At 43.8% G+C, this 25,806-nt stretch overlaps 1 protein-coding gene across 2 annotated transcripts in view; it reads left to right on the top strand.

Moving 5' to 3' along the window:
* Positions 1-25,806, top strand: part of PRICKLE2 (prickle planar cell polarity protein 2) — a 246,745-nt gene that overhangs the window by 99,574 nt on the left and 121,365 nt on the right. Inside the window, exon 1 of one of the 2 annotated variants that reach the window (XM_029243455.1) lies at positions 23,945-24,454. The exons of the other annotated variant lie outside the window; for it this stretch is intronic. The gene's annotated coding sequence lies outside the window, so the exon portion shown is untranslated. Of the gene's footprint in view, positions 1-23,944; positions 24,455-25,806 lie in introns of those variants that run through there. 2 annotated transcript variants of the gene reach the window in all.

The raw sequence follows: 25,806 nt of genomic DNA, 5'->3' as shown, positions 1-25,806 counted from the left end.
CACGGGCTTAATTGCTCCACAGCATGTGGGATCTTCCCGGACCAGGGCTCGAATCTGTGTCCCCTGCATTGGCAGGCGGATTCTTAACCACTGCACCACCAGGGAAGTCTGAAATGGTGTCTTGTTAAGTAAGGGGAAAGAACTTTGTGTCTTGTAATTGCTGCAAAATTTTGCACAGCTAAACAATGGGATGAGAAGGATCCACCTACAATTAAAGCCTGACTCAGTTAGTTACAGATTATATACGATGCAAGACAAAAAGATTGTAAAATAAAACGTCTTTATTCCCTGAAGATAATAGTAATTTTAGAGCGTTGCTCTTTTTAAATCAGAATGCTTAAAGGTAATCTGTAGCCTGTAAATCACATGGCAAGGTAATATAAATAGGATGGTGCCACTTCAAAAATAAAACCTCACTTGTATCTTATGCACATTAAAATGCATGCATAGTAACAGCTGCAATTATTAAACTGTATTTTAGGAGCGTTCTGTTCAAATGAGAAAAAAATATGATATAGATAATTAAAATATATCATCTAATCGGGGAGCCTGGCCTGCCAGAGAAGGATTCTGTACTGGAAACTGACCAATCAAGAATCCTAGATTCTAGGTGCAACTCTGCCAGTTACTGGGAGCTAGCACTCTGGCTTTAGACTAAGTCTCATGATCTGCTTTCAGGCTTTTCATCTACAAAATGAGAAGTTCAAATATGTGATGTCGAGTGTATGATTTTTTTTGAAAAATGGACTTCTGATTGAGCCGTGAAGACCTTCCTGTGAATAAGTATTGATAAGCTATGAATGAACCATGTGGACGGATCTTCCCCGCTCCTTCTCTGGAATTCCTCACTGTCTTAAGGGGCAGGGAAACCTGAGAAGTCTATGAAGGCACTTTCTATCTGGAACTTTATTGAAATGAAGGCAGGGGCATAGCATGGGAGATTGAGACCTCTGGCTGCGAACTGGGCTGAAGTCTCTAGGAATGCCTTTGCATTCCTCTCATGTTTAAGGATATAATTGAGTGGTCCTCAAAGTGTGATCCCCAGATCAGTAGCATCAGCTTTACTGGCACCTGGGAACTCCCTAGCAATGCAAATTCTCAGGCTCTGCCTACCCCAGACCCACTGACAAGCAAAAACTCTGGGGTTGGGGGCCTAGCAGTCTCTATTTAACAAGGCGGCCAGGTGATTCTGTTGCACATTAAAATTTTAGAACCAATGATATAAGTTGAGCCTAGACCACAGGCCTTATCAAGTAGAGAAACCAGAAGATCAATAAGGGAGAAAAGAGAATTTTATTCTAATGTTAAATGGTGGAGGTGTAGGGGCTGTAGGTTGGGTCAGGGTTACCTGAGATACCTAAAGTCTTGTCCAACACCAGAGCTCGCTTTTTAATAGCATCGCTAAGATCCCTCAGATAAAGTTTTAGAATGACCATTACAGCAGTGAGGTTTTCCAAGGAAAAGGCGTGTACACAGGAGGGGTTTTGGTTTTTTGTTTTTTTTTTATTGAAGTATAGTTGATTTACGGTGTTTCAGGTGTACAGCAGAGGGATTCAGCTATATATACATATTCTTTTCCAGATGCTTTTCCATTGTGGGCTATTAAAAGATATTGAATGTAGTTCCCAGTGCTCTGCAGTAGGTCCTTGTTGTTTATCTATTTTATATACAGTAGTATGTATCTGTTAATCCCAAATTCTTAATTTAATTAGGAATTAATTTCCCTTTCCCCGTTGGTAACCATAAGTTTGTTTTCTGTGTCTATGAGTCTATTTGTGTTTTGTAAATGAGTTCATTTGTATCATTTTTTTTTAGATTCCACATGTAAGTGATATAATATTTGTCTTTGACTGCCTTCACTTAGTATGATAATCTTTAGGTCCATCCATGTTGCTGCAAATGGCATTATTTCATCCTTTTTTATGGCTGAGTAATATTCGCGCGTGTGTGCGTGTGTGTGTGTGTGTGTGTGTGTGTACCACATCTTCGTTATCCATTCATCTGTCGATGGACATTTAGGTTGCTTCCATATCTTGGCTATTAACAGTAGTGCCGGTATGAACATTGGGGTACGTGTATCTTTTCTAATTAGAGTATTGGTCTTTTCCAGATATATGCCCAGGAGTGGGATTGCTGGATCACATGGTGGTTCTTTTTTTAGTTTTTTAAGAAACCTTCATACTGTCCTCCTTAGCGGCTGCACCAATTTACATTCCCACCAACAATGTAGGAGGGATTTTTGTTCTCTAATGATATTCAGGAGAACTCAGACCAATATGAAAAGTCCCAGTAAACTATCACTTAAAAGAGAAACTCATCTTTGCAGAAATACCACGTTTATTGGCAAAACGAGAACACATGGTTATTCAGATACCTGGTCCTTTCACCCCTGCTTTCTTCTGTGCCTGAGAGCTCTGAGGCCACATTTGGATTTCAAACCATAGAATCTTTGGCTGGAGAATGCTTAGCTGTCAGTTACAGTGAATTTGATGAACCTTTTTAGGAATCATCCATTGGAACCCAAAGAGGAATCTCCTCCATGCCTCCCTGCATTTAAATGATTGGCCTAGTTGAAGGAACAGTTATATCACCTTCTCGAAAACCCTGGAAGTGCTCAGTGCATCCGCCTGAAGTCTACCTGGACACATAGCACCCCTTCATGGTTCTCAGTTTTCTTTTAAGATCTTCTGTTGTTATGAATGTGAACTCTCATTGCAAACAGAAGCAGCAGTCAACATGTAAAACCTGAGTTTCTAAGTATTTTGAATGCACTCAGTACTTTGGATGCAGACAATTATGTATAGAATGGATAAACAACAAGATCCTACTGTATAGCATAGGGAACTATATTCAGTATCCTGTAATAAACCCTAATGGGAAATAATGGGAAAAAAATTATATATGTAATTGAATCACTTCGCTGTGAAGCAGACATTTTTATTGAAGTATAGCTGTAAATCAAGCATCCTTCAATGAAAAAAAAATTTTTTTTTTTAACTGGAAAGATGGTGGGAAGAGCTGAGAGCCACTAGCATTTATATAGCCTTGACTACAGAGATTTCTGATCCATTATTTCCCAGCTTTCCCAGATTGAGAAACCCCGTATACCCCCAGAGGCAGCTTTGCTATTCTTCCTCATCTACCCATTTAATCCTTTTTGTTATGAAACACTTGAAAATACTAGAATTTTTGGCAGGACATTTTAAAGGATTCGAATTGAACCTTTTTTTTTTTTTTTTTTAAAGCGAGCTTTGGAAAATTGAAAGAAAATTTTCCAATGTCATCTGTCCAGTGAACACACAATTTTCCTTTCAGAAACCTTGGCTTGAAATTGTCCTATGCCTCTTACCCCGTATTAGTAATAATTTACCCATTGATACTAAATGGCTAAATAGCTTAATTCCACATTCTTTAGGTTAAATTTCAATGTTGTAGCATACATTATTGATTACAAAAATAATTTATACTCATTGATCAAAATCTGACAGCCCAGTTTGGAAGGATTCAGTGTATACTGTTGTATGCTCTAACATACTGGTTGAGACCCACTGGTCTACCGACAACCTCAGTGTGCTCATATATGTGTATTATGTATGCAATTACATCTTTCTATTTTCTATCTCTATCAAGCTGTGGTCTCTGAGTCAAGGACTGTGCCTTATTCTTCCTGTAATCCTGGTGACCAAATGAGGCTTAGATTATGCGAAATTGTGGTTTGTTGAAGGCATGAGTATACCCATTCTCTCTCTCTCTCTCTCTCTCTCTCTCTCTCTCTCTCTCTCTCTCTCTCTCTCTCTCTCTCTCTCTCTCTCTCTCTCTCTCTCTCTCTCTCTCTCTCTCTCTCTCTCTCTCTCTCTCACACACACACACACACACACACACACCACCCATTCACTCTTTTTCTTCTGGGCTTGTCACTGTTTTTTCTTTCATCGTCATCACCTAGTGGCCAACATCAAAATGTCCAGCACAGGTCCACTAAATCCAGGGTAATTAAATGTCAACCCCGGCCAGAGAAAGCTCCCTTCTAAATATGACTAGATAATTTTCCCCAACGTTTTCAAGTGAGAGACTAATTATTGCCTGACCTATACTACCTGACTCCCTCTGCCAGCTAGCTCATCTCATAAGTTCCCTTAAAATGACAAGGCACAAATAAGTATACAAATTGGAGCATATCGAGATGGTGTTTTTCCACTTGAACTGAGATCGCACAGTTTCTAGCTGTGGTTACCAAGTGGTGGAACAAACATTTTCACTGAGCAAAATCAAACAGCATGAGGTATTCCACGACCGGGGTTGAATTCAGCAAAATATCAAGGCCAAAATACTGTAACTTCCAAAATGTTGGAAGGGTCTCTGTGAGCCACTGTTGGGATTTCATGCATTTAGCACTTCTTTTTCTCCTGTTTGTTTTTCATTTGTCTTCGATTGCCCCATCTAATGGATGGTAGGTACTTTCCTAAAAGACTTAACGTGTCCCCTTCCATTATTTGGCTGCCACAAATGGGAATACTAACAATTGTAAGATGAAAGAACATGGGTAATTCAGAAAGAATATACTAGGGGCTCAAAGATACAATTTTATGGGGCAGGAATGATTAAAGGCATTGTGTGCTGTATGATCAGGCCATCCAAGATGGCTGCTCTCTTGCTCTCTGTACATCCCCTGCTCTACCAGTCCCTGCCTCACCTATACCCTGCTCACCTGACTGACCTTCCCTCTTAATCACAGATCCTAATACATACTTGTCAATTCCCCCCCGTAACTGGTAACCTCCTGCCACGTCCTGCCTGCTGTGTGCCACACACACTGGGGTGTTGCTCTAGGGCCTGACGTGTAAGATCCCCCCATCCATTAAACCGTTAATGTCTCTGTCGCTTACTGCAGGCTCTTTCTTCGGTCATGAGGCTGAGCCAGCGCAAGGCTTGCAGGCTTGTGGGGTACAACCAGACCGTTGCCATGGCCAAAAATGTGTAATTTTTGAAGAAGTGGACTAGGTCCTGATCACATTTAATACCTCCTATTTTTGAGCCTCAGTTTACTCACCTATGAGCTGAGCTGACTCAGTTTGACACCTTCTGACATCCGTTTTTCTTTTCTTTTTTAACTTTCCTGGATTATAGTTGATTTACAATGTTGTATTAGTTTCACGTGTACAGCAAAGTGACTGAGTTATACGTATACATATATTCATTCTTTTTCAGATTCTTTTCTCATATAGGTTATCACAGAATATTGAGTAGAGTTCCCCGTGCTATATAGTAGGTCCTTGTTGGTTGTCTCTTTTATATGTAGTAGTCTGTGTATGTTCATCCCAAGCTCCTGATTTATCACTTCCCCTCACGTTTTCCCTTTGGTAACCATGAGTTTGATTTCGAGATCTGTGAGTCTGTTTCTACTTTGTAAATAAATTCATTTGTATCATTTTTAAAAATTAGATTCCACATGTGAGTGATATCATATGATATTTGTCTCTCTCTGTCTGACTTCACTTAGTACGGTAATCTCTAGGTCCATCCATACTGCTGTAAATGGCATTATTTCATCCTTTTTTATGGCTGAGTAATATTCCATTGTACATATGTACCACATCTTCTTTATGCATTCTTCTGTCAGTGGATATTTAGGTTGCTTCCATGTCTTGCCCTATTGTAAAATAGTGCTGCAATGAACACTGGGGTGCCTGTATCTTTTCTAATTATGGTTTACTCTGGATATATGCCCAGGAGTGGGGTTGCTGGATCTTATGGTAGTTTTGTTTTTAGTTTTTTAAGGAACCACCATACTGTTCTCCATAGTGGTTGTACCTATTTACATTCCCACCAACAGTGTAGGAGGGTTCGCTTTTCTCCACACCCTCTCCAGCATTTATTGTTGGTAGATTTTTTTGGTGATGGCCATTCTGACTGGTGTGCCACATGTGTTTTTCTTAATCGCAATACTAACAGCTGACATTATTGCACTATTACTGTGTCAGGCACTGAGCTAAGGGCTTCACCTGCATTTTGTCAGTTAATCCTCAGAATACTAGTATCTGCCCCCATTTTACACGGAAGGGTTCAAAGAGGTGGAATACTTCTTAGTTCACAGAACTAGTAAGTGGCAGATCTGAGATTCTGACTCAGGCATGTTTGATACCAGAATTTGTGCTCTTTTTTTTTTTTTTTTTTTTTTTTGCGGTACGCGGGCCTCTCACTGCTGTGGCCTCTCCCGTTGCAGAGCACAGGCTCCGGACGCGCAGGCTCAGCGGCCATGGCTCACGGGCCCAGCCGCTCCGCGGCATGTGGGATCTTCCCGGACCGGGGCACGAACCCGTGTCCCTTGCATCGGCAGGCGGACTCTCAACCACTGCGCCACCAGAGAAGCCCAGAATTTGTGCTCTTAAGCTCTACCTTCTATGGCCTCCAAAGAGGCAGTAGTAACTTGTTGCAGGGTAGGATTTCTAAACTACTAGACCATTGGTTCCCTAAGGGGCCCCCAGAGGACATTTGGCAATGTCTGGAGACATTTTTAGTTATCACCACTGGGAAGAGGAGTGCTACTGGCATCAGGTGGATAGAAATCAGGGATGCTGACAAACACTGTACACCATGGAGCACAGACCCTCACAACAGAGAATTATCTGGCACACACTAGACCCAGCCTAGGAACGTCCTCTTTACCACCTTTCACAGAGGTAAATAAAAAGTGCCTATGCTCAACGGTTGGCATCCCTATTTTTAGAGTTGCGTACACAAGTGCATCTCAATACATGTCTGCATTTAAGAGGCACTGGCTTTGGTACAAGACAGACCTAAGTTCCAAACCCTGTTCTGTCGCTCTCTGTTTTTCTTTAGAGCCATCGTTTACACTCTTAAATCTCATGTTTCTCATCCCTCAAATGGAAATATTCCTTCCCGATCTTGGGATGACTGGAACACAGTGAGTGCTTGGTTAATCATCCCAGCCATCTCTCATCATTGTCTCTTTCCTTTTATAAACACCTCAGTCAACCCGTGCTTTTACAGATGGCCAGGTATCCTCCTGGCTCTACCGTTAATGCTGGCAGGACCCACCGACTGTCATTCACAGACTGGGGCTCACTGTCTTAAACACACAGGAGATGGAGTAGGCAGAACGCACCCAAAGAGAGAAGCAGCTGTAAAGTAACGGTGGCCTGGCCGTGTGGGATTGAGGGAGGCGGAACAGTGGGAGGGAAAGAGTCCAGGAATCTTGGCCCCCTGCCAAGGTGTCGACTGAAGTGGACTCTTAGGGTTGGCTAGTTTTATTGTAGAATAAATTGTTGCTCTGTAATGTAAATGGAAAATTAGCTTGTGTAACCAATCAAAGAAATCTCTGTGATTCTTTGTGCAAACATTCCACTCAGATAAGGTGAAGATTTATGTATTTTCTTTCAAGAGACCTTTTCTGGAGTAGACAGGGTGGGGAAAGGGGTACACGTTGAAGAAAGAGGGAGGGGCGGTTAAGTGGAGGAATTTCCTTGCTGGAAAGGCCCCTGAGAAAAATGCATAGTTAGAAGAACGCAGTACTGTGTTCGTGTAACTTGAGTTAAAATTAAAATGCAAGGTTCCAGGTAGACTGCTGAGAGGGTGACATTAAATATGCCCTTTTCCTTCTTTAAGAAAAGATCATTATCGTCCTGTGCACATTGTTTATTTATTGGGGTTAGTGTGAGGATGGGAAGAGGAGGAAGGAAAACTGAATGAGGGTAGAAGCCTCCAAATAAGACCTCTGATCCCTTATACTGCCTCTAGGAAAGAGAACAGAGGAATAGAAGTCACACCTGTTATTCTGAGCTTCCCAAAGAATCTTTAGCTGATCTGAGCAAACTAACGTATGTGGAGGGATTTCTTTCCATGGTCTGTCATTCATAGGATGTGTGGCGAGTGATGAGAGGACCAATGCTGTGGAGTATTATCCATTTTGATTTAGGGAGGTGTTTAGATACCTGATGTAGGAGGAACACAGAACAAAAATAAAAACAGAATCTTTTCCCCTGCTTGGCCAATCCTGAAGGCGTGATTCGGGCTGCTGACTATTAGGCTGTTTTTTGCTACTTTCCCGGGTGGTACTGCTGGCTTGTTGACACAGCAAACCTGAGAGGGAAGGAAGGGAAGGATGATTTGTGCACTCGAACACAGGAGGATCCTCTGAGCGGGCCACAGTCTGGCTCAAGTCATAGCTGCAAGGTCAGTCCTAGGGCTGGAGCCCCCATCCCCAAATTCTAAAGCAGGCTTCATACTACTGTGGTATTAAAGCCCTTGGAGAAAACTGAGATGTCCGGGCATCTCTGTAAAAATGAAGCACTGAAAGCCTGTGGGTGTTAAAATACACACACACACACACACACACACACACACACACACATACATACGTATGTACATACGCACATGTATGTACAAATGCACATTTATGTCAATATAAGTAGATACAGGAGAAAACGAGCAGGATAACATATGTGAACTGGCTCTGCCCTGGTATTTAGGAGAGAATCCATGGGGACTGTGGAAAACTAGAGACGGTGTCCCCCGGGAAGAAGGCTGCCCATTCAGCTCTAGCTGATTGCTGCCTTTTGGGGACTTGAGCTCAGAATGGCCAGATCTTCTGAGTGCTTTTGTGTTTTTATTTTTACTTTTTAAGAGGAGCTGTTGTTCCAGATGTAGGGTTGGCTAACCACAACCGGCAGGCCAGATTCAGCCCAGCACCTGTTTGGATAAAGTTTTATTGGGACATAGCCACGCCCACCTGCTTACAGGTTGTTAGCTTTCAGGCTACAGCAGCAGCGTTGAATAGCTGTGCCAGAGTCAGAGACCACAAGCCTAACATGTATATTACTTGGCCCTTTTCAGTTTCCTGACCTCTGGTGCAGCCTCAGTAAAACCCTTATGTGGGCCACATTTTGTCTCCAGGCCTTCAGCTTGCCATCTTGGGCCCTCAGAGGCCCCTCCTGTCTCATGCCCTTGTTCATCCCTTCTTCTTTTTGGCTCCCAACAGCAGTTCCTGGTGGTTACTTAGACCTCTGAGTCTTACACTTAAGCCTACTTGCAGAATCCCCTGGAGGGCTTGTAAAAATTGGGATGACCAAGTTCCACCTCTAGATTTAGTAGGTCTGGGCGGAGCCTGAGACTCTGCCTGGTCCCCAGGTTCCCTGGGGAAGCTGGTACTGCTAGTCCGGTGTCACACTTTGAGAACCAAGAACTCAGATGCGCCATGCTGTGTGGGAGGCCTCAGCATACCCACTCTATCAGGCAGGTGGCTGAGTTGGCCAAGGGAGAGGAATGAAGTCCATAGCACCCGTAGGACAGACTCACTGAGGCATTGCACGGCCCACACAGGGGCGTGAGGAATTCTCTGGATCCTCAGAGGCCTACAGAGTTGCTATGTTTCCTCAATTAGAAGAGCATCCAGGCCCTACTCCCTTAGATTGAAAAGAGGCTCTCGCTGTATGGAGAGTGTTCATTACCGGCAGACCTCGTTTGATTGCACTTCACTTTGTTGGACTCTGCAGATACTGTGTTTTTTTTACAAAGTGAAGTTTTGTGGCTACCTTGCCTGCAGCAAGTCTGTCAGTGCTATTTTTCCAAGAGCATTTGCTCACTTCAGGTCTCTGCGTGTCACATTTTGGTAAGTCTCGCAGTATTTCAAACAGTTTCATTACTGTTACGGTGATCTGTGATCAGCGATCTTTGGTGTTAAACTATTGCAAAAAGATTATGACTCACCGAATGCTCAGATAATGAACATTTTTAAGCAATAGGTATTTTTTAATTGATATGTACATTTTTTTTAAGAGATAATACACACTTAATAGACTACATGGGACTTCCCTGGTGGTCCAGTGGTAAAGAATCCACCTTCCAGTGCAGGGGACATGGGTTTGATCCCTGGTCGGGGAACTAAGATCCCACATGCCGTGGGGCAGCTGAGCCCGCGCACCGCAATGAAAGGTCCCGTGTGCTGCAGCCAAGACCCAGCGCAGCCGAAAATAAAAGATAAATAAATATTTTTTAAAATAGACTACAGTATAGTGTAAACATAACTTTTACATGCATTGGGACAACAAAAAATTCATGTGACTCACTTTGTTGTGACATTCACTTTATTGAGGTGGTCTGGACCTGAACCTACAGTATCGCCAAGGTGTGCCTGTATTTCCCGCGTCCCACAGCTCCATGAAGAGGGGCTGTAACTGCCTCACCCTGCATTCATGGCATTCATGACGAGCCCGGGAACTTGCCCATTAGCCCTGGGGTACCTTGTTTTTCCAACTGCTCTCCTGGACCCAGTCAATCTCTTAGTGGTATGATTGCATCCCCCCATAACTGGCCCCACTCAAGCGTCCCTTATATCCAGATGAACCCGAACCTAGGATGGATGGAATGGGAAGGGCAGATTCAGCTGGCTAAATGGAAGTTTCAAGAACAGCAATAAATAGGAGAAAAAGGAAATAGGTTCAGTAGTTAGATGAATGCTTGCAGTTACAGCGATTTTGACTTCTCCAAACCTCAGTTTCTTTATTTGTGATAAAGGACTATTGATATAACCTTGGAGTGTTGTCAGGAGGGTTCAGTGAGATGTTGTGTGTACAGTAAATGCTACTTACAAACCTGGCTTATAAATCTTTTCTCCACTCATGTCCCTACGGCTAGGCGCTCCTCAGAGCAGTCACCTTGGAGATCCCAAAGGACTAGAGGCCTTTGGAGTGTCCATGGGTACCACTTGATGATTCTGATCTCTGCCAAAGGATCCCTCCAAGAAGCATCCCTGTTTTCTCGGGGCAGCTGTCTCCGGTCACTGGCTGACCCTGACCTTCTTTTATTCTTGGTGTTTCTGGTTGCCAGTAATGTGGCTCTCCTCCTTGGAGCTAGCTGCACCTCCTCTTCTGTGTATCTTCTTTTTGGCTGGGCTCCTACATCCCTTCCTTCCACAGCCGCCCCAGCTGTGAGGAGTTGAGCAGTGAAGACTGTGCCGTCCCCACCCCGTAGCAGGGCTCTGCATGTGCCATTTAAGGGAAGAGGAATGTGCTCCTACCTGATGGGTCAGGGGCTGCTACCTCGGAGCAGGGGTGCTAAATAATTCACCACAGCAGCCTGCTCTGACATCCATCTGGGCCTGTCCCCTGGTGACCCCGAAGACACACCAGCAGGGTTCCTGCTTGCGCTGGTGTCGTGGGGAGTAGGCAGAATAAACAAGGCAACGGGCAAACCGCCCCGGCTGTCAGGGGCTCCACAGGCCTCTGAGTCAGGGAAGAATACAGGCGGGGGGCGGGGGACTGATCCGCGGGTGCCGACCGCCACTCCAGTCGGAGGGCTTGGGACGGTGCCTCACCGTCCTGACTGTGGTATGTTTACACTCAGACTGCATTAACGTTTTTTAAGAACCTGCTCTGTGCTTTGGAAACTTTGCCTGTATTATTTCATATAGTCCAGAAAGTCCATGAGGCAGAGACTATTGGATGAGGCTCATGAGAAAAAGTGACTTGTCCCATTTCACGCCGCTAATAATAAGGTGCAGAGTCAGGATTTGACCTTGGACACGTCCTGCCTGACACCCAGAGGTCCCTGGCCATTGGGAATGTTTCTCTCTCCTCCAGACACTGGCTCTCCTGGTGGTTCAGACTCACGTTAGGTCAGACACTACCCGCTTCTCTGAAGGGAAGCAGGTTACGGTGGATAAGTAAACCTCTTCCACCGCTTGTTCCCTCTGGAAGTTCAAGTTCGAGATGTTTTCTGTAGTTTGGACTCTGCCTTCGCCTGGTCCTCTGTCGAGCAAGATGGTGGCTGGAAGACGGAGTTCAGAATGATAGCCTTGTGCCGGGAACTTCCTCCCTGAGGGAAGGTGAGGGTCTTCAGACAGCATTTCCAGTTCTTCTCCAGGGCCTCGTTGAGCCTGGGACTTGAGTAATGGGAGCACAGGCCTGGAGGAGTAGCATGATGGATTAGAACAGAAGCAAACACTGGTGAGGCTTTTTCTCAGCCCAGCAGGTCAGAAAGACTTAGTTCTGTAGCTCTAAGAAGGTAATTTTGCATGATACGTCCACGTGAACAATCTACCTTCCTAGCCACTCTCTCATTAAATTCACAGATCACCCCAGTGTGATGGCTGAGCAGGTCTCTGATTTCTGTTTTACAGGTAATCATAATAGTACCTAACACTTACTGAGTGCTCCGGGTGTGTCTGACACTGTGCAAAACGCCTCGCAAAGATTGTTTGAACTCATACGAGAAGAAAAGATGTTACAATCAGTTCTCGCCATTATTCACGTTTTTCAGAGGAGGCTTCTGAACAACAGAGAGGTTAAGTAACTTGCCCAGTGGCACACAGACCACAAGAGCCAGAGCCCAGAATCAGACACAGGCTTCCTGATTCCATTTCCAGGACTAGTTCCATTACAGCAGGACTTTTTTTTCAAACCAGGATAAATTAGACGCCCTTTATAGCAAGCTATTTATAGATGTTAAAGAATATTTAAGATGAAAAAGAGCAGAGGTGGAATCCAGCACAGAGGGTTGAGGGATATGTATGCCATAGCTATACTTCTCACTCTTTTCTTCTCCATCAGTCATCTGCCTGACAACAGTCACAGGTGTGACAGTCTCCCAGGGCTGTGATCAGCTTCTGAGGGAATTGCAAAACAATGTTATGTGGAAATATAGGACTGCAGTTATCCATAATTGTCTCGTGAATGACTCAGCCATGGCAATTTGTGGTCAGCCGTGGCATACATAAGGTAGGCTGCTGTTCGTGGGTATTCCATTCGTTCAACCCATATTTATTGAAGACCTACTGTGTGCCAGGCATTGTTCCAGGCTTTGAGGTTAGGGTGCTGACTGAAACTGACAAAACTCTGCCCCCCTCACCACAGCATGAGGCTTACGTTCTAGGGCTCTGTAGGGAATCAGAGCATAAAGCAACATAAACAAGTAAATCATATAGTGATTTAAGAGTGTTAAGTGCTGGACATTAACTTCAAAATGGCAGTATGAGAAGCATGGCAAACCCTTTCAGTTAACCAGGGAAACAGTTGTCTGACTGCTGTAAATTACTTATTAAAAAAAAGCATTTATGGTTTTGAAAAATTATCCCAAGTGTATACAACAAATGGAGAAACTGCTCTTCAAGAAAATCTATTCAATCTTGGTAAGAACAGAGAGTGTATTGGCGTTTGAGCCATGACCCGCTCATCGGCCCTGTTCCCCCCGACACAGATCGGTGTGATGGAAATTCTACTCTGGAAATACACAGCCAAGCAGGTGGGGCTCCATCTCCACCTAGATCTCAGTCTAGGGCTATGGTTTCCCCCTGGGAGGGACAACCTCAAAGACTGGCAAACACCCTGCCTCCGCAAAGGAGCCGTACTTCGGTCAGATCAGACTGTGAAGCAATTTATGCTTCGGGGTATTGTTGAAAACGGTAAGTAGAATAATCAACTAGCAGTTAGTGGAGGCTAATAGCTGGGTGTGAATCTGATAACTGTAGACCAGCCGGGTGCTCAGGGAGACTGTGCTCATGTCCTCTGAGGAGCAACCTCAGAGTCTGCACACTGCAGGGGAAACAGACTTCACTCAACTAGCCTAGGCAGTCACGAAGCAAATAAGCCAGCAGCAGCAAACGCCTGGGCAAGGGAAGAGGGAGTCGGTGTTCAGAATTGCTAGTGTATTATCTAAAATGTTCAGTTCTCAAAAAACACATCACGAGTCATGCAAAGAAACAAAGTGTGATCCATAAACGTGAGAAAAAAGTAGACAGAAGAAACTGTGAGGGGACCTAAATGTCAGCTTTACCAGAGACTTCGAAGCAGTTATTATAAATACATTCAAAGAACTACAGGGAACTATCTAAAGAATTAAAGGAAAGCATGATGACAGTGTCTCGTCAAATAGAGATTATCAATAAAGAGAAATTATTCTTTTAAAGAATTATTTAAAAATGGAAATTTTAGAGTTAAAGAGTATAATAACTGAAATGAAAAATTACTAGTAGATTTAATCTGGAGAAAGAAAGAGTCTGCAGACTTGAAGGTGAACCAGTAAAATATTCTGTCTGAAGAGTAGGGAGAAAAAGAAAAAAAGAATGAGGGAATTAAAAAAGCAGAACCTTTGAGAAATGTGAGATACCATTAAGCATACTGACATATGCATGATGGGACCAGCTAAAGGAGGGGAGGAGAAAAAAAGGAAAAGAGAGAGGGCTTCCCTGGTGGCACAGTGGTTGAGAGTCCGCCTGCCAATGCAGGGGACACGGGTTCGTGCCCCGGTCCGGGAGGATCCCACATGCCACGGAGCGGCTGGGCCCGTGAGCCATGCCCACTGGGCCTGTGTGTCCGGAGCCTGTGCTCCGCAGCGGGAGAGGCCACAACAGTGAGAGGCCTGCGTACCACAAAAAAAAAAAAAAAAAAAGAGAAAAATAAGAAGTAATGGTAGAAAACTTCCCAAATCTGATGCAAAATATTAGTCTATACATCCAATAAGCTAACACACTCCGAGTAAATACATAAAAAGAGAGCCACACTGAGACATATCATAGTAAAAGTGTTGAAAGGCAAAGAGAAAATCTTGAAAGCAGTAGTAAGAAAAAAACAACCAATCACATATAAGGGAACCCTAATAGGATTAATGGCTGATTTTGCAGTCTTGACAAAGACGTTGATAGTTCCTTAAAGTGTTAAACAGAGTTACCACATGACCCAGCAATTCCATTCCTAAATATATGCCCAAGAAAAATGAAAACATACATCACAAAAACGTGGACACAAATGTCCATGATAGCATTATTGATACTAGTCAAAAAGTAGAAACATCCCAAATGTCCATCAGTTGATGAATGGATAAATAAAATGTATATCCATACAGTGGAATATTATTCAGCCATGGAAAAGGAATGAAGCTGTCGTCTAAGCTGCAACATGGATGAACCTTGAAAATATTATACTAAATGAAAGAAACAAGTTACACAAGGTCACATATTATATGATTCCATTCATATGAAATGTTCAGAATAAATTTCTAGAGACAGAAGGTAGACTAGTGTTTGCCTAGTGCTAGAACAGGGGGGCAAATGGGGAACGATTACTACTTGCTAAGGGGTTTCTTTTGGGGGTTAGTGAAAGTGTTCTAAAATTAGATTCTGATAAGGGTTGCACAGCTCTATGAATATAGTAAAACCTGTTGGATGGGTGAACCATGTGGTTTATAAATTACCTCAATAAAAATTTGATATTAAGGTTGCTAAGTGCTGAGGAGAAACAAAGTAAGGAAAAGGTTTGACAGTATTAGGAAGATAGGAGGGAGGACAGTCTCAGATAGGATGGGGAGCCCTCACTGAGGTGACATTTGTGAGACTTGAAATGATAAGAGAGTGAGCCCGGCTACCACCTGCAGGAGGAATACTTGAGGCAGAGGGAAGAGCAAGTGTAAAGACCGTGAGGCAGGCATGTGCCTGGTGTGTTTGGGGACCAGTGTTTGAGTGACAGCAGGGTGGAGAGTTGCAGGAGATGCTGTCAGAGAAATCATGGGGCCTAGATCTCAAGGGCCTTGCTCTGAGATGAGCAGCATTGATGGGTTTTGAGCGGAAGTGTGACATGCTCTAATGTTTGTTTTCAGAGAATCACTATGGTTGTAGTTTTGTGAATGGACTGAAGGGGGGCAAAAGTAGAGGCGAGATTTGATGGTGGCTTGCATCTCCATCCAGGAGAAAGATGGTGGTGGCTTGGAGCAGGGTGAGAATAGGGGAGGTGATGGAGTGATGTTAGATTTTGCATACATTTTGATGGCAGAGCAAACAGGACTAGTCAAGGGTCAAAATATTCAGTGTAAGGGGTCAGATAGTAACTGTGGCCGTACAGTCTCTGTTGCAACCACTCAGTTCTGTCCAAGCATGAATGTAGCTGTAGATGATAAATAAATGAATGGGCAAGATTGTGTTCCAGTCAAATGGTATTTGCAAAAAGATGAAGCAGACTGGATTTGGCTGGTGGTGGGATGTGGTTTGCCAGCTTCTGGATTAGATGTCAAGGGCAAGAGGAAGAATAGAGTGAAGGGTGACTCGAAGGTGTTTGTTCTTAACCAGGAAAGATGGAGTTGCCATTAACTGAGATAGTGAATGCTGCAGATGGAGCCCACTTGGGGGGGGAGGGGGGTGGGTTTTAAGAACTGAGGTCTGGACTTGTTAAATTTGAGAAGACTTTCAGACCTCCAGATGTAGACGTGACATAGGCAGACGGATCTGTGAAGCCTTGAGTTCATGGAATAAGTCTGGCCATGGACATGGTGTTTTAAGACCCTGGACCAGATCAAAGAAGTGAAGGTAGACAGGGAAGAGTAGAGGTTCCAGGACTGAGCCCTGAGGTATTCCAGTGTTTAGCTGTCAGGGCGATGAGGAAGAACAGCCAGAGGGTAGGAGAGAAAACCAGGAGAATGTGACATCCTGGAAGCTAAACGAAGAAAGTCAGAGAGGTTTACTCCGTCCTTTCCTTTCCCACTCACGCAATCGTGTTGGAATGCACATGAGCGGAGAGATGTTCTTACAGGAATAATCCTGAATTCCCTCTAATTTCTAGGCAAGAAAAATCATTGTCAAACTTTGTATTCATTCAGCAAATATTCATTAGCTGTGAGGTCACCGGGTACTCTGCTAGGTGCTTGGAATAGAATGGTGAGCCGGAAAAGGCATGTCCTGCCCTCAGAGATGCACAGTCTAGTTAGAGAGAGATGTTAATCAGGTAATCATTAACCCTGAACATGGATGGACCAGAACTGCTAACCAAGGTTGCAGAAACTGTGAAACAGGACACAACTCCTAAAGGAAAGGAAAGGACACAGGTCTAAGACAGTAGTATTGTTGAGTTTTGTACAAAGGAATCCATCTAATCTGGGTGACCAGGGAACCTTCTGTGTTTTTTACCTGTTTTTTTTGTGTGTGTGTGTGTGGTACGCGGGCTTCTCACCGTTGTGGCCTCTCCCGTTGCGGAGCACAGGCTCCGGACGCGCAGGCTCAGCGGCCATGGCTCACGGGCCCAGCCGCTCCGCGGCATGTGGGATCTTCCCGGACCGGGGCACGAACCTGCGTCCCCCGCATCGGCAGGCGGACTCCCAACCACTGCGCCACCAGGGAAGCCCTTTTTTCTCTTGTTTTTAATAATAAGTTAATTCCAACATATCGCACCCTGAGGACACACCTCGTTTTTGTGGGGATGGCTGAGAACCTTTGAATTCGAGGAAGAAATATGGACTTGGTAATCAGACCCAAGAGGAAATCTCAGCTGTGGGTCCCTGTGTCATTCTTTTATCCCCTTTGAACCTTGTTGTCCTCATCTATCAGTGTGGGATGATCAGAGCTACGGTTTGGGATGATGGTGAGGACCAAATGAGATAAAGTGTGCGAAACACCTGGGATATAAGTCCTTCCCAGTCCTTGAGAAAAATAGTATGTCAGCTGGTACGTCTGTGACACTCTGTGTTCCAGGATAATTTTCCTGAGACAGATCTCTGTTGCCAGTTTGCTATTTTATGAGGCAGAGTCTTTTTTTCAGTCTTTTTCCAGGGCATCCTCCGTTTTTTCCAGCGTTCTCTCCCAAAAGAAGCATGCAGGGGCTTGAGTGCCTGCATTTAGAAAGTGCTGGAAAACCAAAGCATCCCTGTACAATCCGTGCTTGTTCTTCTGGTCCTTTACATAGGGAAAATTCAGCTTTTTATTCTGATGTTTAATGAAAATTAGTAGTTACAAAACGCTGCTGTAATTAAGTGCAGCGTTCTTTATCTAAAACAAACGTGATGTTTGCTAGCACATCATGTCACTTTAACAGTATTTTCATGGAAATGTGTGATGGTAAACATGTTTAAATCATTGATGCAGTTTTTAACCTTTCGGGGGAAGGGAGCAGTCTTTCATTTTGATTTGCCCACACTTGCTTGTCTGTATTTCTCCTTTGAATTCATGTAATTAAAAGAGGATTAAAAGGCTATGTTAAAATTTTGTGCGTTAGTTTATTAGGATCAAGAATAATTAAAATGTATGAAATGTGGGTGATTCCTAAGATGGTGGAAAAAACGAAAAGGAAGGCTTCTTTTTTGGATGTAAAGTGTGTCAGGTTATTTTTCACAAGATAGAGAAATGTGTCCATGGTCTGAGAAGCATTTATGATGATGGAATCTTATATAAATGGATGTGAAAGAAGGGGGTGCTGTGGAGAGGGGGTCATCCTTACGTTTAGCGTGAACAGTTTTATCATTTATGGCTGCATCTCTCATTCTTGCTCCCTTCTCTGAAAACCAAGAGAGGAGTAATAGTATATGCTACTGTAGTATATCCTGTTACATGCGAGGTACTCTACAAGGCACTGTATAGAAAGTGACTCATCTAATCCTGCCCAAACTTTGGTAGATAGATGTCAGCATTCTATAGATGGAGACACTGAGGCTTGGAAAAGGTGATGGGCTGTTAATTAGCAAGGTCATACAGCTAGGAGGTAATAGAGCTGGATTTCAGTGCAGGTCTTTTTGTTGGGCTCTTTCCAGGACAATGCCCCCCGCCTGCTGCAGGAGACAGGTTATTGTAGGCCTGAATTGGAAAAGTGGTTAGAATCGCTTGAGGAGAATCTCTTTCGAGCATTTCTATCTTATGAAGGCAGCTCCACCTTCGGGTGCCTTGTTTATCTTTACCTGCAGCGTAGAAGCTTCACAGGTTTTCATTTATTTTCTGCTTACATGGGTTAGATGTTGGTGCTTGGAAGTTAATAAAAATCGAGAATATTTTGTTTACTTCCTTTTGGGGCAAAACAGATGCAACTTTGATCTCTGGTATTCTTTGAGGGCTATTATCACTTCTTTGATGTTAAACATACCTTTGTTTTAAGACATTATGGGTTTAGAACATTGTGTTATTTTTTAGAAATGAATTTACATGGCAAAAATAAAAATTGACAGCTGTGGTAGGCATTACCAGGGCTCCTCATGATCTGTTTTTCCTCTTATTTCTGGGTGCACAGTTCCCAGCCCCCCTGCAGTCGGGCGAGGCCATGGGACTTGTTTGACCAACAGAAGTGATGTCACTCACCTGTAAGCTGAGGCACCTAAAAGCTTCTCCAGTTCTCTCTTCTTCTGTTGCTGTAACCTGGAAATTATGTGTTAAGATCACAGATACACAAGAAAGAAGCAGACTAGATCCCTGAGTCACTGCTTGGAATGGAGGTGCCTGGAGAGGTTCTGGGCCTCCAGCCAACTTTGCATGAATGAGAAATCAATTTTCTTTGTGTTAAATCACTGAGATCTATGATTGCTACTGCATAACAGCCTAGCCCATCCCAACTAATATAACAGTTCTTTGGCAGCCTCCTCTCCCTGATTTTGAAACATTTGCTGGATTTTGAAATCAAAATGTCAGAGAACTACTCTTGAGTAGATTATTTAAAACTGTATAAATCAATCTCTCATTGTATTATGTATCAATATGTGTGTGTATATACATGTGTATGTATGTATATATGTATATATACACACATACATACTATAAAGTTTTAAAGAATATATTCTTTAAAAATATATAATATATATTACATACTAAAAGTTCAAAATATAAAGTTTTATGATATGTTTTATAAGTTATATAATAATTTATAACATAAGTTTATAAGTTAAAGAATATATCCTTTAAAAATATATATAATATAAAATACATACTTACAGTATATGTGTGTGTGTATATATTAATTACACATACTTACCTTTTTCTAAAATAAAATAAACTTAAATGAACTTAAGACCTTTATTATTAGATAAGTGGTTTGAAACTTTGGTAATATAGTAGTTACGATTTCACAGTAGCAGAGCCAGAAGGTGCTAGTGTAAACCAGCCAGGACTGGTGCTGTCGTTTTCTTTGTAAAGTGCTCCCAAGAGCAAAGATGCTGCCACTGCTCTGAGTGACCCAGGCCATTTCTTACCATCTCCGGATTCAAACATCTTCCTTAGGTCCAAGTGAAATCCCTCTTTAGCTCATTGAAAATCCATTCCTTCTTATTTTACACCTATGGAGATGGAGATAAAAAAACTGTTCATTATGACCGTCCTCATTAAAGCCCTTCATTTGGGAGGCCACAGTCCTTGTCATCACTTACCTTTCTCTTCTGTAAGCTAACCAGCAGTGATTCGATTACCCTTTCCCCATAATCCTCTAACAAGACTTTGACTAATGCTGGCTGGAATGGAAAGGTGATTTGATTTTCTCGCATGTATGAAGCGGCCTCTTTGTCATTACCTGCCAGTGTCCTGTTGGTCCTGCTCTGCCATCTTGTGCTCGTGCAGAGGAGTTTTGTTAATTCTGCACTTGTGCTAACACGTTTCTCTCATATTTGTACTCTTCCTCCTGTCTGCAGCACCCCCTCTACCAGCTAGAATTTGACCTCGGCACTTTTAGCACTCTTTTCATTTATGGCTTCTGGATTTAGTGTCATGCTTAGTAAGGCCTTCCCCCCATAACCTTGTTTTTTTCATTCCCCCCCCCCCAAAATTTTTTTTGACATTCAACGTGATTCACATCACACTCAGTTCCTGATTTCTGATCACTGCAGCCTCAACCAATCTTGTCTTCCTTGTCTCTCTTCCTATATACTGTATGCAATTATGGTCATTTATATAAATATCGTATTGTGCTATATCAATAGAAGGTTCTGAAGGTCTCAGGGGCATAGCCTGTTCTCCCCTCCCCCACCACCAAGAAGTTTGCTGTCATGAATGTGCAATTTCACTCTCTTGTGTAAAAACAGGGCGAGCTTTGCCCCTATTTACCAGATCTCTGAAACTTCCAAAGTAGTTGTTGCCTCACCTTGTCTAATTCCTAACAGCGTATTCTCCAAAAATCCGGAATAGAATATTCTCCAGGGTGAAAATAATTGTCACAAGGAATTGTCTGTCGATCCCTGGATTTTGTGATTTCAGTCATCTTGTACAAAGGTGGTGCACAGATCACCAGCCCCCCCCCCACCTCTAAGCTGCGCTCACAGAGCACATGCTGTCAAAAGGACGTTGGCGAAGTGATTTTGCACCATCCCCCTCCTGACTGCAATCAGACCTTTGAGAACTCTGCACGTGCACCTATCATAATATACATCACACTCTAATTGCTTGCATAATTGTCTTCCCCTCTCATTTCTAAGCTTTTTTAGGCAGGGCCCATGTCTTTGTTGGTCACCATGATGTCCCTAAGGGCTAACACACTGACTGACACATAGGAGCTCATTTAATGAGTGAATGGTTACATGAATGAATGGGTGAAAGACCCATGCTTCCCAGAAACACAGTTGTTTTGCTCTATTGTGCAGATTCAGAAGGAGAGACCCCTGAGGCTTCTTGGTCATTTCTCTTGCTTCCCAGTTTCATAGCCATTGAAAAGTATCTGTGTTGCTTCATGGAGAAAAAGTGTGTCAGCAGCTCACCTACATTAGGTGAACTTTTTGAGTCATGCCCTAGGAATGGGGAAGATTTGGCAGTCTTCTGTTTACCCATTCCTCCTGACTTTTGAGCTTTAGTCCTTATCTAGTTAGTGCCAAAGTGAATAGTAAAAGGTCATCACTTCCACTACCAATGGCTAAAATTTGCTGTGTGCTAGGTTCAGTGCTAAGGACTTCACACTGAGGATCATTTGGTCCTCAAAACAGCCCTGCAAGTGTAGGCCCTATTATTGTCCCTCCTGTTGTAGATAAGAACCTCAGGCCCCCAGTCAGAGGGTTAGCAAATGTCAGAGCCAAGGTCTGACCGCAGGCACTCCATTCCAGACCCCATGTCATATCATCCCCTCTTAATGAAATGGATGGTCACGTGTCAGATCTACTCCAGGTGAAGATGAATCTCTTTTCACTGTCTGCTCTGCTTTCCTCTTCATTGCTTCCCTGTCCGTCACTTGCGAATTGCTTCTCATACTTCTTGTATGATCACACCAATGATAAGTACATCAGAGAGGCTCATCTTCAGATGAAGAAACTGGGGCATAGAAAGTTGAAGTGACTTGTCTATGGCCACACCAGAGTAGGGTGTCACTGCTTTCATTTGGCTATTGGTGGCCCTAAACTGGTATATTTGGTAATCTCCTTATTGAAGGATACTGTGGTCTGGGGGAACCATCTGCTTCCCCACGTGCTCTGAGTTCCATGTGATGGAGACCTATAGCAGAGTATAACTCACTCGCTTGTATTCAGTTTCTATTAGTAAAAAGTTATTTCAGGTCCCATGATTTTCACCATGAAAGGTCTTCTGTGAACCAGAGAGAAGCAGTTTGAAAGAAGTTATTAAGCATTATTAATACAATTATGCATAACAAAGGACGTAATTTAACTTCCCCACATCCAACAAAGAAACTCATTTGAAGCTTCAGGAGCTCTAGCCGGAAGGGCAGAGCTCATGGGGTGGGTTCTTCAGGCGGGGAAGTGGGGAGTGTGGGCAAGGAGCCAGTGCTGGCTGCTTTGTCCTCGGGGACACTTCTGCGCATGACGGGATACCCCTCTCTCCCAGCCTCCCCAGCTCTTCAGTCACCTTCCACCTGAGGACCCCACAGCGTTTCCTTATCACAGGCACAGAGTCCAGAGAATTGGCTTGCTCTTGCCTCTCCCCTGGCTCAGCATACTGCATAGGCAGCATTGAAAGAACAATTGATTTTAAACAATAAAAGATGACCACAGAAACACTCAGAGGAGAGATACAACGGCTATCCTAGTGGAAGGAAAACCTTAGTGAATTTTTCTGACTTCATCGAAAATACCGGAAATAACTTATTTACTGTTACTGGTATCGTATCCATCCTTACCGCAGTTCCACTCGGTATTTTTACTTTATTGCACTAAAGCTCAGAGCAAACACTGTACCTATACGCAGTGCCTAGAACAGCTCATGGCACAGAGTTAGGTGCTCAGAAAGTATTTATTGAATGAAGGGATGGTACAGATGAGAAAACTGAAGACCCCAAGTGTTAAAGTGACTTGTCCAAGGTCACATCTCTAGCAGCCGACAAAGCCAGGATTCAAACCCAGGGCTACCCAGTACTATAGAGTTCTTTCTTCCTGATTGCTTGGATAGGCCTCTTTGTTGGTACAGAAAGATGGAGATTGGAGACCCAGCGATCTTTAACAAAGCCATGGACTGAGGTCCAGGAAATGTCAGTTCTGGCCCACCGTTGCTGAAATCCCTGTGTGGCCTTGGAAAAGCCTCTTCTCCACTCAGAACCTCAGTTTCCTAATCTGTAAAATGGAGAGATGGAAGCAGTGTGTTCTAAGGGTCCAAGGGTCCTCAGAAGCCCCTGGGCAGGTTTATGCTTTGTCATCTCTCATGCTCACTTGGAGCTGGGGTCAGGGGTTGACAGAGGGGCTAATTCAACACCCAAGTACATGAGGGAAGCAGTCATTTGTGTTTTATCTCGGAGGTGCAAAAAAAATTCAAGGTTGACATAGTCCCAAGCCAGCAAATACCCTGAAATGAAAGTTGGAGAGAGAAAAGAAAGAAAAAGAAGGTAGAGGCATTTGGAGAGGGGAAGAAAAAAAGCTCTGATTCCACGCCTGGGTTGGTGTAGCATATAATCTGAAACAGGCGCTCAGGTTTATAACTGTGCCCAGGTCTGATCCCTGGCACATAAGAGCGCAGCCTTTAAAAAGAAAAAAGAAAAAAGAAAAAAAAAAAAAAAAGGCGTGTATCTTTAAAGCCTCTCTTCTCCTATGTGATATTTTTGTAACCCTTTGGAGGTTATGTCGCTAGGGCCTTTGCATCCAGCAAAGGCTTTCTTCCCCTCTTCCTGGCTTGGGGATTATTGATTTGGAAGGCGATGCTAATTTACATGTAAATAAATCTCAGCGCTGGGCAGAGGGGACGGGACATCCAGATGCCTCGACTGACTTGCTGACGTCACGGCTTCATTAGCATGCGGAGGATGCGAGCACTGCAACAGCGACTTCGGCACCACCAGCAGCTCCGCCGACTGTTATTATTTTTTGGCGGAGCTGCACGTTTCCTGGTTCAGTATCTTGGGCTCCGCGACCAGCTGACTGGTCTCCCCGGGGTCTGGCTCAGGATCAGTTGGTGACGCTGAAGCTTCGGTCTGTGACTTCCTGCAGATTGTCGTGAAGGAGGGGAGTTAAGACGAAACTGGGGGTTCTCGGGAAGGCGATCGGATCCGAAGGGAGGGAAGAAGTCACACTTTTTCCCCTGCCTGGTGGATCCCAAGAGGGGCTCGTTCCAGCAGTGTTCTTTCCGTGAGCGAATGCAGAGCAGCCCTGGCTTGAGCCTGCTGCTGCTGGCGTCAGGAAGGGTCCAGATTTGGAGAAGGGTTTCCAGAAAAAGATGCTTTGGCTGCCTGCAGTCCTGCTTGCATTCTTAGAAGCCAGAGCCAGGGGAAAAGTGAACTGGGGCAATTGACAAGCTCAGAGGGTCTGGCGGAAGCTTCCATCCAGACTGGGAATTTCACCCTCCCTTGAGGTAGGTAAGAAATTTATCCTAATTCACAAATTGAACAACAGTGCATTTTCTAGGAAGGATGAGAAAGCTAGATCTAGAAGCTTTGCATGGGGGGAGGCAGGACATGGGGGCTCCGTTATCTTGCCAGGTGGCTGTTTTCCATGGCCCTCTGGCACCTCTTCCCTTCTTATGCTTATTCGAAAGCTCAGTTGCACAGTGACATTTCACAGCTCTAGGAAGTCCTGAAGAAACACTTACGTCTTGGTGCTTTAGAAGCAGCTTTTCTCTAAAAGAAGTGTAGCTATCCTTAAAAAATAATCATTTTTTTTATTGGTTTAAGAGGGCTTAAAAACAAACCACACACCTGGCTGTGTTCTTGCATTTTGCCTCAGGATGTCAGAAACCATTAGAGGCTCTGGGAAATGAAGACTTAGCTGAGACTTCCAGGTGAAGAAATGGCGCTGGAATTATTTAGGTTGAATTTTAGCCGGTGCTTTCGGATTAGAAATGGTGACAGAGCTCCAGAATATGACTGCACAGCCTGGCTGAAACACATGACTCAGTGCATTCTCTACATTGGGTTTCTTGGAAGAGTGTTCACAGTTAGCTCTCCTTGCTCTTGGTTTCCCCAAAGCCAATCACGGCATTACTAATCTGCCATGGAGGTCTTGCGATGAAATACAGATTTTTAATCCCATTATTTTTTGTTATGTGGTCTTAGAATATGCTGGGGTCTCGCGGGAGTTTTATGAACCATAAATAATCCGAGCTTGGCCAAATCACCCTGGGCTAAGTGATCTGTACCAGCTGTGATGCTGTCCGCTGGTCCAGGCGTGGCTCTTGTATAACTTCGGCATGTATGTGATTTCCCCAGCGAGAGAGTTCTGCTTCTAGTCATCGCATCCATGGCCACAGTCAGGGCAGGGCTCCAGTGTGCTGTGACGCTGTAGACAGGGACTGTCAGGTACCAGAGCTGCAGCTTGCAGGGCTGCAGTTTGCTTTGCTCGAATATCTCTTCCCAGGGAGTGTTTTAAACCATCTCAGTGAGACTTAAAGTAAATGAAGCAGCCTGGTGCCCTTGGTGGAGGCTGAATTGGCTGCTCTAATCCTGCTTCCCTTAGAAGGCTTACTGGCTGCTGATGGCTTTCACAGAGTGGTCAGGATGAGTGTCCCCTTGGGCTCCAGAGTAAGTCACAACTTTAACGGAATTACTGTATTTTGGAAATTTGGATTTTAATGCCTCCCTGAGTGCTTGTAAAGGCTTTGCCTTTCCATCAAATGCTCTTTCCCCTTGGAAATTCTTTTTTTAATGTGAAAATTAAAACATGTTGGCTCCATCAGGCATTACAGTCTGTAAACAATCGTGGGACTGC

The sequence above is a fragment of the Monodon monoceros genome, unplaced genomic scaffold, assembly GCF_005190385.1.
Source record: "Monodon monoceros isolate NGI ecotype Baffin Bay Population unplaced genomic scaffold, NGI_Narwhal_1 Super_Scaffold_3, whole genome shotgun sequence".
NCBI classification, from domain to species: domain Eukaryota; kingdom Metazoa; phylum Chordata; class Mammalia; order Artiodactyla; family Monodontidae; genus Monodon; species Monodon monoceros.
The sequence above is the reverse complement of the archived record's forward strand: the minus strand, read 5'-3'. Positions and strand labels throughout refer to the sequence as shown.